We start from the raw sequence: 15,278 nt of genomic DNA, 5'->3' as shown, positions 1-15,278 counted from the left end.
TGGATTAATTATTGATTTATTTGAGAGCTCAGGGTGTTGGAGGGATGGACAGCAGACCTAGTCACAAAACAGTGGGACAGCTGATAACAGATCAGGGCAGGACAGATAACAGGGCAGGACAAATTCTGCCTGAAGTCATGGATGGGGTATCTGGAAAGGCTTCAGAAAGAGAACTTTGAGGTGGCCTGGGATCATTTTACTAAACCCAGAAGAGGAAGAACATCTCAGTTGGAGGAAATGAGGGGTTCATCAGTTGGAGGAACTACAGGGGCTGGGGAAGGTTAGGACTGAGAGGTGGGAGAGGCTGGGGACAGATGGTGAAATTTCTGTGAGACCCGTTGAGAAGACGGAACTTTATTCTTATGGACAATTGGGAGCTGTGTAAGGGTGCAGCATGAAAATGAGGCATTTCATGGATTGCTACGGCACCTTGGGGTGAATGGAGCATTGAGGTTTGGGGCAGGGAGATACAAAGGAAGTTATTGAAACCATCCAGGCGAGAGATGATGGGTCAGCGTTCATGGCTGTCTGCACGGTGGCCACTTCCCCACAGACATGCCAGGCAAGAAGGGTCCATGTACCAGAATGTATTTTTTTCTAGAGAAGGTATTTAAATGGCCATCGGGTACATGAAAAGACACTCAACCTCACTAGTCCTCAGGGAAATGCAAATCAAAGCCAGAATGAACTATCAGCTCACACCTGCTGGGATCGCTATTATTAAGAACAAAAGCAAAACAAGGGATAAGAGTGTTGGTGAGGATGTGGAGAAAGGGAACCCTGTGCACCATTGGTAGGAGGGTAATTGGTGCAACCACTGTGGAAAACATTATTAGGTTCCTCAGAAATTACAAATAGATCTACTGTATGGTCGAGCCATTCTACTGCGGGGTGTACATCTGAAGGAAATGGAGTCACCATCTCCGTGAGATATCAGCAGTCCAGTGTTCATGACGGCCTGTTCACAACAACCCAGATACGGAAACTAAGTGTCCATGGACAAGTGGGTGAAGAAAGGGTGGTATATGTGTATAACAGACTCTGAAAACCACAAGAAAGAAGGAATTCCTGCTATTTGTATCAGTGTGGATGAAGCGTGAGGGCATTAGGCTGAAAGAAATAAATCCAAGAAGGACAAATGCCATATGATCTCACGTACCTGTGAAATACAAAGAAGCCAAACTCATAGAAACAGAGAACAGACTGTTGGTTGCCCGGGGTGAGGGGAAATGGATGAATGTGGTCCAAGGGTTCAAAATTCCAGTTACAGATGAGTTAGTTCCGGGGAGGTAACTGGGAGCTCAGTGATTATTGTTAATGATACAGTGTATCATTGCAAGTTGCTAAGAGAGTACTTTTAAGAGTTCTCACTGCACACACAAAACAATTGTTAACTAAAACTTGGGAGAGGAGGGCCTGGGAGGCTCAGCCCATTAAGGTCTGCCTTCAGCTCAGGTCATGATCTCAGGGTCTTGGGATGGAGCCTTGCATCGGGCTCCCTGCTCAGTGGGGAGTCTGCTTCTCCTTCTCCCTCTGACCCCTGCTTGTGCTCTCTCTCTTTCTCTCTGTTGCTTTCTCTACCATAAATAAATAAACAAACAAACAAATAGATAGATAGATGGGGGTGCCTGGGTGGCTCAGTGGTTTAAGCCCCTGCCTTTGGCTCAGGTCATGATCTCAGGGTCATGGTATCGAGCCCCGCATCAGGCTTTCTGCTCAACAGGGAGCTTGCTCCCCCCCCCTCTGTCAAATAAATAGATAAAATCTTAAATAAATAAATAAATAAATATCTTAAAAAATAAAAATAAAAACATTGAAGTGACAGATATATTCATTAAGCTTATGGTAATCTTTTTGCAATATACACATATATAAAGCCATTATGTTGTATTGCCTAAACCTACACAATGTTACCTGTCAATTACATTGAAGTAGAGCTGGGGAAAAAAAAAGAAAAGATAAAAGAGAAGCGTCTCTGTATATAACTGGCAATGCATGTTCGTTGCTTTCTCATTGATTATTGGTTGACTCAGAGCCCGGAGACTTAAATTTAATGCCTAGCGACTTCTCATGAGCCATGTGAGGTTGGGAATGTCATTTAGCCTCTCTGAACTTCAGGCAGTTCCTCTTCTGAGTGACGATTATATACCGACTGCAGAAGATTGTTGTGAAGATTAAGCGGGATAATGTATGAAAGCTCCACTTGAAATCCTTGTTTTTTTAATGTACGAATGCATAGCAAAGTGTTTTTCTTCTAATATAAATGGAATTCGCGAAGAGATTAGGCCTGAAGAGAGATTTATCCTTGCGGTGATAGGCACTGTTCTTGAAGTTGTGATCCACTGTGGAAGTCGGGGATCATTTTGACATTTCTCATGGATCCTCAGGATCGTCTGCAAGGCTAGAGAATGGGTTTGAAGAGGTCTCCAAGGCTGGAATTTTAATAAAATGTGCGTTCCTTGTAAAGGACACTGCTTGCGTGAAAATTTGCTAGATGCTTCATATAGAGATTGTTGCTAACCCGGGTGCCACGTGAGGATCGCATTATTTTAAATTTGATTGATGCCATTCTCTAGTGCATTCCTGAAAGAAATACAGTGAGGTCAGGTGACTCCCTGCCAGACTTAAGCGATACTTAGCACGATGGTTATTCAGTAAAGATGTTCTTCTGAAATGTGTAGGAGGCACCCGTGCAACCAGATTCAGTCGCACACGGAAGGGTCCGCATATTCATTTTTCCCAATTGTTACCGAGAGTCCAATTTTAATTTGTTTGCTATTTCTGCTAATACCAAGCCCTACTTAGTATACCCACTGGAAGTCCTTAAGAATATTAACAGGGAATCCTCCTAGAATTGCTACAGAGTTTCTCAATATTTGTGAATTACCCTGACAGGCTTTTAGTTTTAACTCATATTAAGTAGATTTCATTATTAACAAGAATATGTGCAAATTAAAATGAGTCCATTAACATCTTAAATACACGGCATTTTTTTTTTTTTAAAGAAAGCAAGTGGGGAAAAAATTGAGAGAAGGCGTTTTGCAAAAACAAAGTTGCCAAAAATAGAAAAAAGAAGCCAAAGTTAACCATACTAATAAGGACATACTGAGTATGTTTTTCACCAAGTACTGAGAAATATTATGTAGAAGAAAGTAGATTGGACCAGAAATCTGGAGCCTGGGTTTCAGTTTTCAGTTCCAGTTTTAAAAAAACCAATCTGCCAACAGACAGACAATTGGTCTAATTCACCATATAGTCAACTTGTCAAAGGACAATTTCAAAGAATTTACTCAGAATGTATTTATTTTAAGCTGTTGGATGATTTTTAAAAAATGTTTAGAAGATTTCAGTGAAGTTTTAGGAGATAGGCTTTCATTTTGCCTCCAAAACAAGATTTTTTTTTCTTAAGATCTTACTTGAGGGAGGGAGAGAGAGAGAGAGAGAGATAGAACAAGCAGGGGGAGTGGGAGAGGGAGAAGCAGAATCTCTGCCGAGCAGAGAGCCTGACCCAGGGCTCGATCTCAGGACCCTGAGATCATGACCTGAGCTGAAGGCAGAGGCTTTGACCAACTGAGCACCCAGGCGCCGCAGGAATGAGATTTTAAGGACTGTCGTTTCCGAGCTGCCAGTGGATGGAGTTCAGTTGCAGAATCAATGGCAGGTGCCCTGCGGGGAGGGAGGAGAGCTTGAGCCTTGCAGCCCCAGATCAACCAGGCCTGCCCGTGTTTACCCTATAAGGTGTTCTTTTGGGGGGGAGAAAAGGTTCCACTGTTAAAAGCAACAGAAACACATTTTGAAATCAAACGACTTAAAAAGACAATCACATGTTCTTGGGAATAATTAGTTAAGACTTTGGGAGCACTTACTATGTCTGTCCCAGAGAGTGAATCCTCACTCCTGCCCTTTTGAGGAAGGGGACTGTCATCCTCACCTTACAAGTGAGAACATGTGCTCCGAGTGGCACCCAGCCTGGGCCTCTGACTCTCTGTAGAAAACCACACATTCCAGAATATCTCTAGGGGAGCTGCAAATGATCTGGTGAGGCTCTTTTGATCTCACGCATCTGGGGACCATCTCGGGGATTTTGGACCGCCTTTAGGACCACTTTGCAGCTTGCCCTTGAGCTGTGATCACCAGAGGCTACAGCTGCCCCCACATAAGCCTGGTCCGACCCCTCACCTGGGCTCTTCCTGTTCCCGAATGGGTCTCCCTTGCCTCACCTGCCTCCTTCCCACTCATTCCGGGAAAACACGGATACTGAGAACCACAGCTGTGGTGCAGGAAAGAGCTAGAAGCAGCGCACTGACCAACAAAAACTCTGCAATCGGCAATCACCCAGCCCCTAGGTCACCAGTTCTGCCCGATGAGTGCGTTCTAAGAGAACATTCTGGAGTTCTGGGCTGCACCGCTGTGCCTACAGCAACAGCACTGGATCGGACACTTACCGGTCCGTGACGAGGGCAGATCTTCTGTTAAATTCTTACCACGAAAGAACAAAAACAGACACAAACAAACACGAGCGCAGAGTCTGCGCACGGGGATCCCCACGCTGGGCTTGCCTCAACACGTATAACCCGAGAGCTCTGTGGTCGCAGACAGGGAGACCGAGGTGCGGGAGGTGAAGTTACTGCCCGAGGTGCGCCGATGGTCACTCCCCACCACCTGTTGCCTCCCCGCCTCTCCTTGCTGAGCCCTTGCCCGTCCATCCCCGGACCCCAGGACCTGCCACCTCTTCCAAACCCCTGACTCTGGGAGCAGCTCAGCTCTTCGGCTCCCGGACGAGTGTGTCTGCAGTTCTGAGTTCGCTTTCCGGACTCTCCTGCTAGGGCATGAGGCTTCCCTCGTGCTGTTCCTCCAAGCCGTCCCCCTAGGACCGGACGCGTTCCTCTGCCGTTTCGGCCAGCCTGGAGGCCATTTCTTCCCGGTAAGTTCAGTCCTTCCATTTGTTCTGACTGATCGCGCTGGGGGCGTGTTTGCCGTCGTGCTCCAGAATTGTCTTCGTGGGGTAACCACAGCCGTGTGGCGGGGCCGGTGAGTACCCCGTCTGCCTGCTCAGGATCCTTCCCAGCTGTCTTTCATCCACCTGCCAGCCGCTCGGAGCCCAGCTGCTCCCCTCCCGGACCCACCTCCCCTGGCAGCCCACCTTGCCCTTGCCCCAACACAGGGCTAGTTGTCTGGGCCCGTCTCCTTAATGCCGGACCCCACCTCCTTGTGGGCTAGCCCTGCTCTAGGGGCTACTAATCATTGCTATTTGGGGCAGAGATTGGGGAAAAGCCCAGGTCACATTTTCCCCCTACATGAGGATGTACTTCAGCCAACTGCAGGGATATCCAAGGCGGCCAGAGGGGTCCATGAGGCTGAGGGCCAGGAGAGGCTGTATGTGCTTCTGGGCACAAGGAGGAGGAGTCAGAGCAGAAGTGCTCCCCCCACCCCCACTCCTCTGCCTCCTCAGGAACACCTGCCTGCCTAGGCTGCTCTGTCTGCCCTGCTAGAGAGCACCGTGGCTCCCTAGAGACGCCCCCATCCTAATCTCTGGGACCTGTGGGTTTGTTAGTTAACATGTCAGAGAGGAATTAAGGGTACAGATGGAATTAAAGTTGTTAATAAGGAGATTATCCTGGATGAGCGGAGGGCCCTCGTGAACGGTGTCCTTAAAAGTAGAAGAGAGAATTGGAAAAGCCGTCAGGAGAAGGACTCTGCTCCGTGTTGCTGGCTTTGAGGAAGAAGGGGACCTTCAGGCAAGGGACGCAGGCAGCTCGTGGAAGCTTGAAAAGACAAGAAAAGGAACCTCCCCCGCCCCACCGGGAGCTTACAGAAAGCAGCGTGCCTTGCCAACATCCTGAGCTTAGCCCGGTGAGCCCCCATGTCAGGCTTCTGACGGACAGAATTGTGAGCTGTTACATTGGTCTCCTTTTTAAGCCCCTGAGTTGGTGATAATTTGTCACAGCAGCAGTAGAGAACTAATACGGTCTATAGAGCCTTAAATACTCTCCATTTGTGAGCCTTTGGTCAATCAGAGGAAAAATCCAGTTTTTCGAGTTCACCTATTGTCGGTTTTCAGGTTTGAGATGGTCCCCGGGGCCGCAGACGTGGGTGTTTCCTTTTCTCACCCATTGTTCAGGCTGGCGGAACTGCCTTCCAGCGGTTTTCAGATGGTGCTAGGATCTCCTTCAGCTGTGGAAAAAGTTAAGCTCTGGTCAGTCGGTCAATTTGGTTTTGCCTCTGAAAACTCTTTCAAGAAAGCAATTTTGTATTTGAACCAACTTGGTTACAATTGGGAAAGATAGCCCTGGTTGCTAAGAGAAGCCGCCGGGGTGTTTCCATGGGAACAATTGTTTTAAAATCAGGAGTAACAAGCGCTGAGCAGAAGGAGCTAAGGTAGGGGAGAAAGCTACCCAGTCCCTGGTCCTCATTAGGGAAAACAGCCTGAGGTTTCCTGCTGATTCCAGAAGTCCTGCAGACATTGTCCTGCTACTCTGGCAGCCGTAGTAAATACACGGTTTTCAGATTTAGACAGATTTGGGTCTGAATCCCTGGTCTGCCCCTGCCACCTGTGAGACCCACAGTGAGCCGCAGGACGACTCGGGGACTCCTTTGTGTTGATCGTGAAAGGGCGATGACAGTAGCACTTATCTCCTGGAGTGGCTGTGATTGCATGAGACAACATGCCCAATTTGTTTAGCACAGAGCCTGGTGAGTAGTAAGAACTCAGCCCCTCCTGGTGCCATTACACTTAGACAAGAGGCTGTGGTTTCCAGGGCTCTACATAGTTCCTCCAAACCAATGTGGAGGAGCAGCTTTATAAAGATTTGCAAACCATCAGGCAGGGGTAAGTGGTCCTCCTGCGTGTTACCGGTGGGCAGCTCACCTTGAGCCAGCCGCACCTGAACTAGTCTCTGCCTTGCACGATGAACGAGGCCAGTGCTCCTATGCTCTCCTGACAAAACCGTCAAAGCTTTGATAAGCTTGCCGTCCTCTTCTGTCTTCCTCTATCTCTGGGCCAATAACAAGCAGCTTGAGGGATGGCTTGAGGGATCAGCTTTGAAGGACCCTGCTCTAGGTGGCTCCCCATTTACCCTGGGCAGCTTTTGTGGGATCTCTCTGATTTCACCAAAAGGTGACCATTGAGAAAGACAGGAGACAGTGCAAGTGGGGTCAGGTGCACAGGGACTTTGAAGCTCAATGGTGTGGGGGGAGCCAAGTCCATGCTGTGGAGCTGGGAGAGTAGCCAAATGTGGGCTTATATTGGGAGGACTGGGCAGGAGAGGCCGTAAGGCAGGACCAGTCGTCAGCAGAAGGACCACTAGGGGACAGGGAGGGGTAGCGATGATGGAGAAGGCAGACCTGGGGCAGCTCTGCCCTGGAGTGGACATGTCCCTGGGTCCGCAAATCGAAGGGTGGTGCTAAGACATTGGACAGTCAGCCTCAGCCACCCGAAAGACCCAACTTACCACCAAGCAGAAAGCAGCCTTCCTGTTCAAGCTCGAGGAGAAGCTTGTGGGCCCAGAGTCAGGAAACGTCGTCCCTCTCAGAGTAACTGGTCTGTTCCTGTCTGAGGTCAGGACTGTGGAGTTGCTTAGGGACTCCCTTTCCACAGTGACTGCTGAAAACCCTTGAGCCACACGCGTGGCCCACACCGAACATGTGTGCAATCACGGAGGCATGCACATTTGTCTTATTCAGGTCCGATTTATTTTATATTCCTGCTCTGGTTTGCTTTCTCACTTACACCTAAAAAATGTTGGCTCTTGCTTCTGAAGTAAAAACAAAAAGGATGCTTTGAAATTCCATTTTCCTTCATTTTACTAATAACTGTTTTTCTCCTTGTAAAATAGTATCATGTGTGGTAAAATTAGTGACCAGTTCTCTCTGTGACTGTAGGAGATCAACAGTGTCCTAACTTACACTGTATCCGTAGTGCAATTTATAATCAGAATAGCACAATCCTTGCTCTAAATGGAAAACTTAGGCAAATGTAAGGAAAGCTCATCTCGAATCCCACCTGTGTTAAAATTTTGGAACATACGTCACCAGAATGGAAACCAGTCTTTGGCCTTGAAGTTCCATGAACTTAACGGTTCAGCTGCTCGGCTGGGGTTGGGGGGGTGGGGACATCCCTGCATCCAGCAGTGGTGCCAGAGGCGTGACTGTGTACAGACTGCCCCAGACAAGGTAGACCCCGCAATAAGACTTAAACTAAAACCCATTCAACAATTCAACAATGGGCTATTTCTGTTTAATGGGTATTAAATACAGTCAGCCACTCCCTGGTTGTTCAATGTCAGTGAATTCTGGAGTTTTCAAAGGAGTTTATGGGGATGAGTTGCTGAGACTAGGATAGCAGCAAAGGTAAGAAAAAAGAATATCAAGGTGCAGTAATATTGGCGAATTAGATAGCTGTCGCGTTGCCTCGTTTCATGCCCTGGAGAGGCTGGGTATAAATGCTATGAATTCGTTAACATGGCCTTGTTCGTTAATTTAGGCTTTGATTAGCATATAATGATGTAGTGCTTCGGAGTCTGAAGAATGTTGGAGGAGAGGCACCTAGCTGGCTCAGCCAGTTGAATATTGGACCTTTGGTTTCCACTCAGGTCATGATCTCAGGGTTGTGGGATCGAGCCTCTCGTTGGGCTTCATGACTAGCACAGAGTCTGCTTGAAATTCTACCTAGGCCTCTGCCACTCCCCCACTTCCTAAAATAAATACAGACGTCTTTTAAAAAATGCAGAATGTCAGAGGAGACTTCTTCCTACGTCTGGAATCGTTACGGTCCTCTAGTCATTCAACTCCTCTTAACTAAGTCACGATTTCATGGCTATCATGTCAAGGATTAGTCAGATGACTTATTCATGGTCCTGACCTTCAAGGAGCCCCTTTCTAGTGGAGTGACCAAGCCATGTTTTGTCTCCCCGAGGTTTTGGAAGCACAGAGACAGAATGAATGGAGGCAGGCCAGGGAAGCAGAGGACAGAGTCCCCAAAGGGTGGGAACGTCCCTAGACTGAGAAGGGGCAGTGTGACGGGGCGGGGTGGGGGGCAGAACTATCGGGTTAGTGAACAACGCACAGCTCAAAGGTCGTGGCTGGAAAGATCACAGTGAGTTTGAGTTACTCCAAGTGTGGTTGGAGGTTTGCTGCAAACAGCAGAGGTGTGGCCCCTTCCTGCCTCCTGTCTGGGAGGCCCCACCCCCTCGGTATGGAGCTGCGCACCCAAGTCCTGCTCTTGTGCTCTCCGTATGGGCTCTGTTTTCTGGGCTGCCTACAGCTGAGAGAGCATGCAAGGAATTTGGGAGTTAGTAAGTGCTCAGTAAATGTCCAATGCTTTCCTGATCCCTATCACCGGCCACCATATTTCTATAAAGTTATGTCGCTTGAATTTGTGTGTTTCTTTGAGGGTACGTCTGGAAGCCTAACGGCCAAAGGGAAGTATTTCCACCCTGGATTAAACCTTTTTATTGTAAATAGATCTTAAAAAAAGGAGGGGCAGCATCTAGGTAGGGCAGTTGGTTGAGTGTCTGACTCCTGAACTCAACTCAGGTCATGATCTCCGCGTTGTGAGTTTGAGACCCCACGTCGGACTCCGCACTCTGCGTGGACTTTGCCTGAGTCTCTCTCTCTCCCTCTCCTTCTGGCCCTTCCCCCCACCCCTCTACAATAAATATATCAATCTTAAAACAAACAAACAAACAAACAAAAACCCTTTTCATTGGAATCCCAGAAGACCTCTGTGTGTGGCTCAGTAAGAGAGAGCACTTCCCTTCACGACAACTTGCCACAAGAGAAGCTTGACTCCTTTCCTGCTGGGTCCAGGATCTCTGCCCCATACTCCGATCCCAGGGCACAAGAGGCAGATGAAAACAGAGTGACCCAGGCGGGAGGCCCCCACTGCTGTGAGTTCTGACACAGGAGATGGTGTCCCCCTGGAGAGGGGGGTTTACGGACGAGCGTGGGGAAGTGGAGTCGTTTAGCCAGAAAGACATCCCTTTGGTTCCTTTTGTGGGGATTTGCTGATGTGTCAGGAATTGTTGCCCGGCGGGCTTACCAGACCACAGTCCGCAAACCCGCGGTGTTTATGTTTTGAAATGTCAGACCTTTTGAGTTTAAAAACAGACTTTAAAGAGTTTGAGAAATTGGCAGTTAATCAGCACCCTGTGCTCAGAATTAAAGCACCGCGTGGTTGGGATCTACTGTGTCCCCATCCACAGATGGCTCTGGCTGGGTATGATTATTTTTTTTCTCCGTGGTGCTCAGATACCCATTTGTCCAAGTTTTTTGGTAACTTACTGTTTGGCGTTTGGTGGGCATAGTCCAGCATTGCAGTGGGTCTGCCGGTCATGGCTTTTTCATGGGTGTTGCTGTTAAATTCAGAGTGACGCCCACTGGGTTTTTTGACCATGGAGGGATCGGGTTCTCATCATCTGATAGTCGCTGATGGACTCACTGACCGACAGATCTATGGTCTGGATTCTGTCCCCTCGGTCTCCTGATTTCTGCCTAAGCAAAGTACAGGTTCCTCTGTGCTTTAAATAGCCTTGTTGAGGGGCACCTGGGCGGCTCAGTCGGTTACACATCCACCTTTGGCTCAGGTCATGATCTCAGGGTCCTGGGATCGAGCCCCGCATCGGGCTCTCTGCTCAGCAGGGAGCCTGCTTCTCCCTCTCTCTCTGCCTGCTTCTCTGCCTACTTGTGATCTCTCTCTGTCAAGTAAATAAATAAAATCTTTAAAAAATTGTCTCACTTATAACATCCAAGCAGTTCTTGTCTACTTCCTCAAATAATGGCAAAAAAGTGTCAATGCTACTATTTTGGAAGGGAGGGCTCTTTGGATTTTTTTCTTCTTGATGGTGAAAGGGGCCCCCTACCCCACACTCCAGAATGTTGGGCAACTTTTCAGATGGGATGGGAGGTGTTCCTTTCAATGCTCGCCTGTTTCCTGCTCCGCGTGGGACACGAGCCTGTAAATGATTCCACTGCTCTGAAAGTCCCATCGGCTTGGAAAATGACCAAGAAATGTCTGCTCAGCTATAGCTGCGCTGTGTTTCTGAACCCTGCTGCTCCAACTGGAGGGAACGGAGGCGCAGAAGGAAATCGGCTTTTCTCAGATCCCATCTGTCTGGTTTGCTCTGCGAAGTCAGAGGCAGGGACGGAATGAGAAGCCCTCGGTCAGTAGACCTCCTCAGGAACACGCCTGTGGCCAGACCCTGTTCCATGTTTTCTCTTTCCAGTCCCTCCTTCCTAGGTTGTCATTCAGGATTTGGATTTTCAAGACATTCCTTTTACGGTTGTCTGTAAGTCCTAGCTATTTCCTGCCACCTTGTTGACTCTCTGTTCCCAGGGTGACAGACCGGCCCTTCTGCTTGCTCGCTGATGTCTGGCACTGGTCCAAACGTTTCCGGTCCTCACGTCTAGCCAGCCCAGACCACGGCAGGTCCTGCGTCCACCATACGTGTCTGGAATGTCAGATAACTCATCCATGAACAGACATGACCGTGTTGGGCTTCAGACTGATGCCTCTCTGTCAAGGCATAAATTCTGTCTCCTCTAGACCACCTTGTGTTGCAACCTAAGGCATGTCATTGAGACTCCCTGCATCTCCGTGTCCTGATCAGTATCCTGATGGTGCACCAATTCAGGCTTTCCAGGAGACAGATGCCAAGAGGTCGTTAGAAGTATGAGAGCTTTACTCATGAGAGCTCGATTGGGGCAGCCAGGGAAGCTTTCAGACCAGTATGGCAGGGCAAGGGAAGATGTCAGACGACAACGCAGGCTTGACACACGTGCCAGAAGAGGGGGGAGGAGGAACTAAAGGTGGGAAGAGCTTGAGACAGTGGTGCAGCTCCTGGAAGGCCTCGGCCAGTTGAATGGGGAGCTCCAGTGCGGGTTGCCCAGGGAGAAGTCCTGCATTGGGACTCAACTGACCAGGCCCTGGTGCCCCCTCCAAGCTCAGTTCTTGACTGGGGACCCTCTGGGAAGACTGTGGCCTCAGCCAAACATTGCAGCTGGAAGCTGTCATCGGATGACACTCCTCACGGTGAGTGGAAGGGCATCTTCTTCCTGGAAAGGAGAACTGAGTAGCATGTCTTCACAGCTGCCCTCTTATGTTTTTTGTCTTGTTTTATTTTTAAACAAAAGCTCAGAGCAAAACTGTCTCTGGCTGTTTTAATTCAGGCTACACGTACCTCCTCACGAGCCTCTTAATTGTGTGAACATTTAAGGGCAAGCATGAGGGAAAACATGCCATGTTTCCTGGAGCCCAAGACATGCTTCCCCCTGAGCGTCTGACTGCATGGCGCCAAGGTTGGCATCCCAGGCCGACGCTCTGCTCTGAGTTGGCCAACTTAGAGCCCCGGAGATGAGACCTGGGAGATCTCCGGACACGCGCAGATGGGGGCAAGTTCGGGAGCAGCCTGCCCCCTGCGGGGAAGCTGGCAGTCCGGGGAAAAGCTGGCAAGGGGGCTGCTTCTCACTTCCCGGGAAGGGCTTGACTCCCTCCCTGCCAACTCCCCTGCTGGGCTCCCATCCAGACGCCGCAGCCGATGGTGCCTAAGAGCTTCATGGATTCCTGACTTGCCATTTAGGTTTGAGGGAGTCTGATTTTAGAAAAACCCAGTGCACTTCTGGTGTTCTAGATGGTGAGATGGGGTTTAGAAAGAGGCTGCATGGGTCCCAGGCCAGAAGGCACCACCCCCGAGCAGAACAGAGTCAGGTCATCCACTGATGGCACCAGGCATGGTCCATGGTCCCATAGCAGCTGTCTTGCCTTCTGTCCTGAAGCCAAACTCTGAATGTCCTGCTCTGTTCCTTCCTCTGTTCCGTCCAGCTCTTGGCGTCCTGCATTGATCTCCCGTCTTCAGACCGGGACTGGTTCTCCCTGGTACCACCTGGCACACCAAGCCAGCCCCTACTTCTCTGGTTTGACCTCTGTGCTGTCCTGGTTTCCTGCATGGCGCTTCCTAGTATCCTAGGATACCCTGTCTTCACTTCTTTGGCTGCTACCCTGCCATCCGCTCAACTTCGAGGGGACGAGTAGTATTGTGTTGTCTGGTTTGAGGGAAAGCATTCACTTAGAAAGGAGGTAAGACTGGGACATTCAAGATCATAGGTCAGGGCATTGGAAAGGGAGACGGATAAAAAGGGAATACTGGTGATTAGCAATTTGGGATGCACTTTGGAACAGGGACATCTGTCACTCACTTCCATGAAGCAGGACCAGGTTGACTCGGTGGAGTTGGTTTGTTGGAAGGAAGGGGACATCTGCCTCTTTGCTGGTTGGTGAGATATGTCACTTGGGTCCCCCTTGAGGGATAAAGGGTTTATTCCTCTGCTGGTAGAGCCCTTAACCTTCTGTTCTCTGTAGAAAATACATTGGCTGAAGAAAGCTACCGCACCCGACATCACATACCCCTTCTGGGGTAACCTGCACCCAGTGATTTTCCAATGCAAGAGTTAAAATCTCCATCCCTCTCTCCAGGAGAGCTCTGTGGTTCCAACCCCGCTTGGTCTGGTTGCTTCCCAAGTTTCCTCCGGCTTGCTGAGAACTTCCTTCAGATTCCACGAGGACTCCCTCCTGTCTCTGCCCCTCCCACCTCTCTCCCAGGCTGTTCACCAGCCGTTCACTTCCTAGTCCACATTCTCTGCATTTCGGCAGCCGCTTCCCCGGGAAACCCCACCTCTGACGCCTCTATTTACGATTCTACCGTATTTTAGACGCGGGGTTTTCGTAGTGATGATCTCCAGCTTGTAGCCACCATCCGTCACTGTGAATTATGGCTGTTAATGGTTCGAATCAAATACTCATCGAAAACCTATGCTATGTAAAGCCCCGCGCTGAGTGATGTCTCTAGGCATTTGCAGATTGCTGCAGCGTATTCTTACGGAGTGGGAGATGATAAAATTAAAATGGACTATTTTGAGCCCGGGGGAGGATGCCAGGCACAGGTGGGGTCCCTGGGGAAGGGAAGGGGTCCAGATGGGGCCTTGCCTCAAAGAGCGGTAAGCGGAGGTTCAAGCGTTGGTATTCCAAGGAGGCAGTTGGAGGTGCAGAAAGGATTTGGGTCGGGACTGAGTTCAAGGTGGGAAGACCTAAGTAATTGGAAAGGGAGAAGGCGTAGAAAGGGAATAGTGCTGGATAGCCATTTGGGAAGTGTTGGGAGTTGGGACCTCTGTCATTCACCGCCACGCGGCAGTCCCGGGTTGACTTGGCTGAGCTGGTTTGCTGGAGGAGGTGGGGGGAGCAAGGAACCTGAGCGCTCACGGTTCATTGGGAATGGAAGCCAGGAAACGTGTGGGGGCCCAGACCTCTGGGAAAGCGGCTGACTGCATCGACGCGGACGATCGAGGTCCAGCCAGTGGGCCTGGGCTACTGAGAGGCTCCCGGGCAGGAATAGAAAGGCACGTGCCAAGTGGACTGAAGTAGCAGCTCTGAGCATGGCGTGGGCAGGGCGAGGTGGGTGCCGGGAGACGGGTATCTGGTTCACGCTCTGAAACACCGGCGCTGTCTCTGCGGCGAGGCTGAGCTAAACCCGAAGGCAAACAGCAGAAGAAATGCACGCAGCCTAACTCGGGCAAGGCCAAAAATATCTTCCAACTTCACTTCCCTGGAGTGTTGCTGTTTGGGAGCCAGAGCTGGCTTTTTCTCCGGCGCTTCCCTGTGGTTTCCTTGCTCCCGGAGACTCCCTGGCTGGTAGTGAACTTCACCCCTGGATGCCTAGTTGGTTCCATGGGTGACCTGGCCAGCAGTCCCTCATGGCCCAAAACCGCCATGGTCATGCTGGTCCATCTCACACAACCATCAAGCTGTCGTAGGGACGAAGTGGAGGCAGGTGCATTGTGCTGATCTGTAGATGGGTCTCGACCCTACAAGTGGAATTGGAGGGACCGGAAGAATGAGCACGAGTTTGCTCTGTCGGCCCAAGGATCTGAGGGAGCCACACAAAGCTCTGGAGGTTAAAGAACTAACGGTGCTCTTGTAGACATGCTGATGGGTCACGGTGGATGGAGCGGGGGTGGGGGGGGAGGAGCAGGACTTGTAGACATGTGGGCTCAGAGGGAGCAGAGCCTTGGTGTTTCAGGGCAGGATCCCCAGAGTAGCGGGAAACTGTGGGAGGGTGCGGAGGAGATTGGCTTCTAGATCATTCGGGCAGAAATGCGAGGGGTCAAGAGGCAAACCGTTGAGAGGTGTTAAGAATAATCCAGGAGGGAATGATGCGGACCTCGGTGATGCCGGCGTCCAAGGACAGGGAAGGTGAATGCAGCATTTGGAGACAACAAAGAACAAAGCA

This window comes from Mustela nivalis (assembly GCF_964662115.1).
Source record: "Mustela nivalis genome assembly, chromosome: 19".
NCBI lineage: Eukaryota > Metazoa > Chordata > Mammalia > Carnivora > Mustelidae > Mustela > Mustela nivalis.
Note: the sequence above shows the minus strand (reverse complement) of the source record.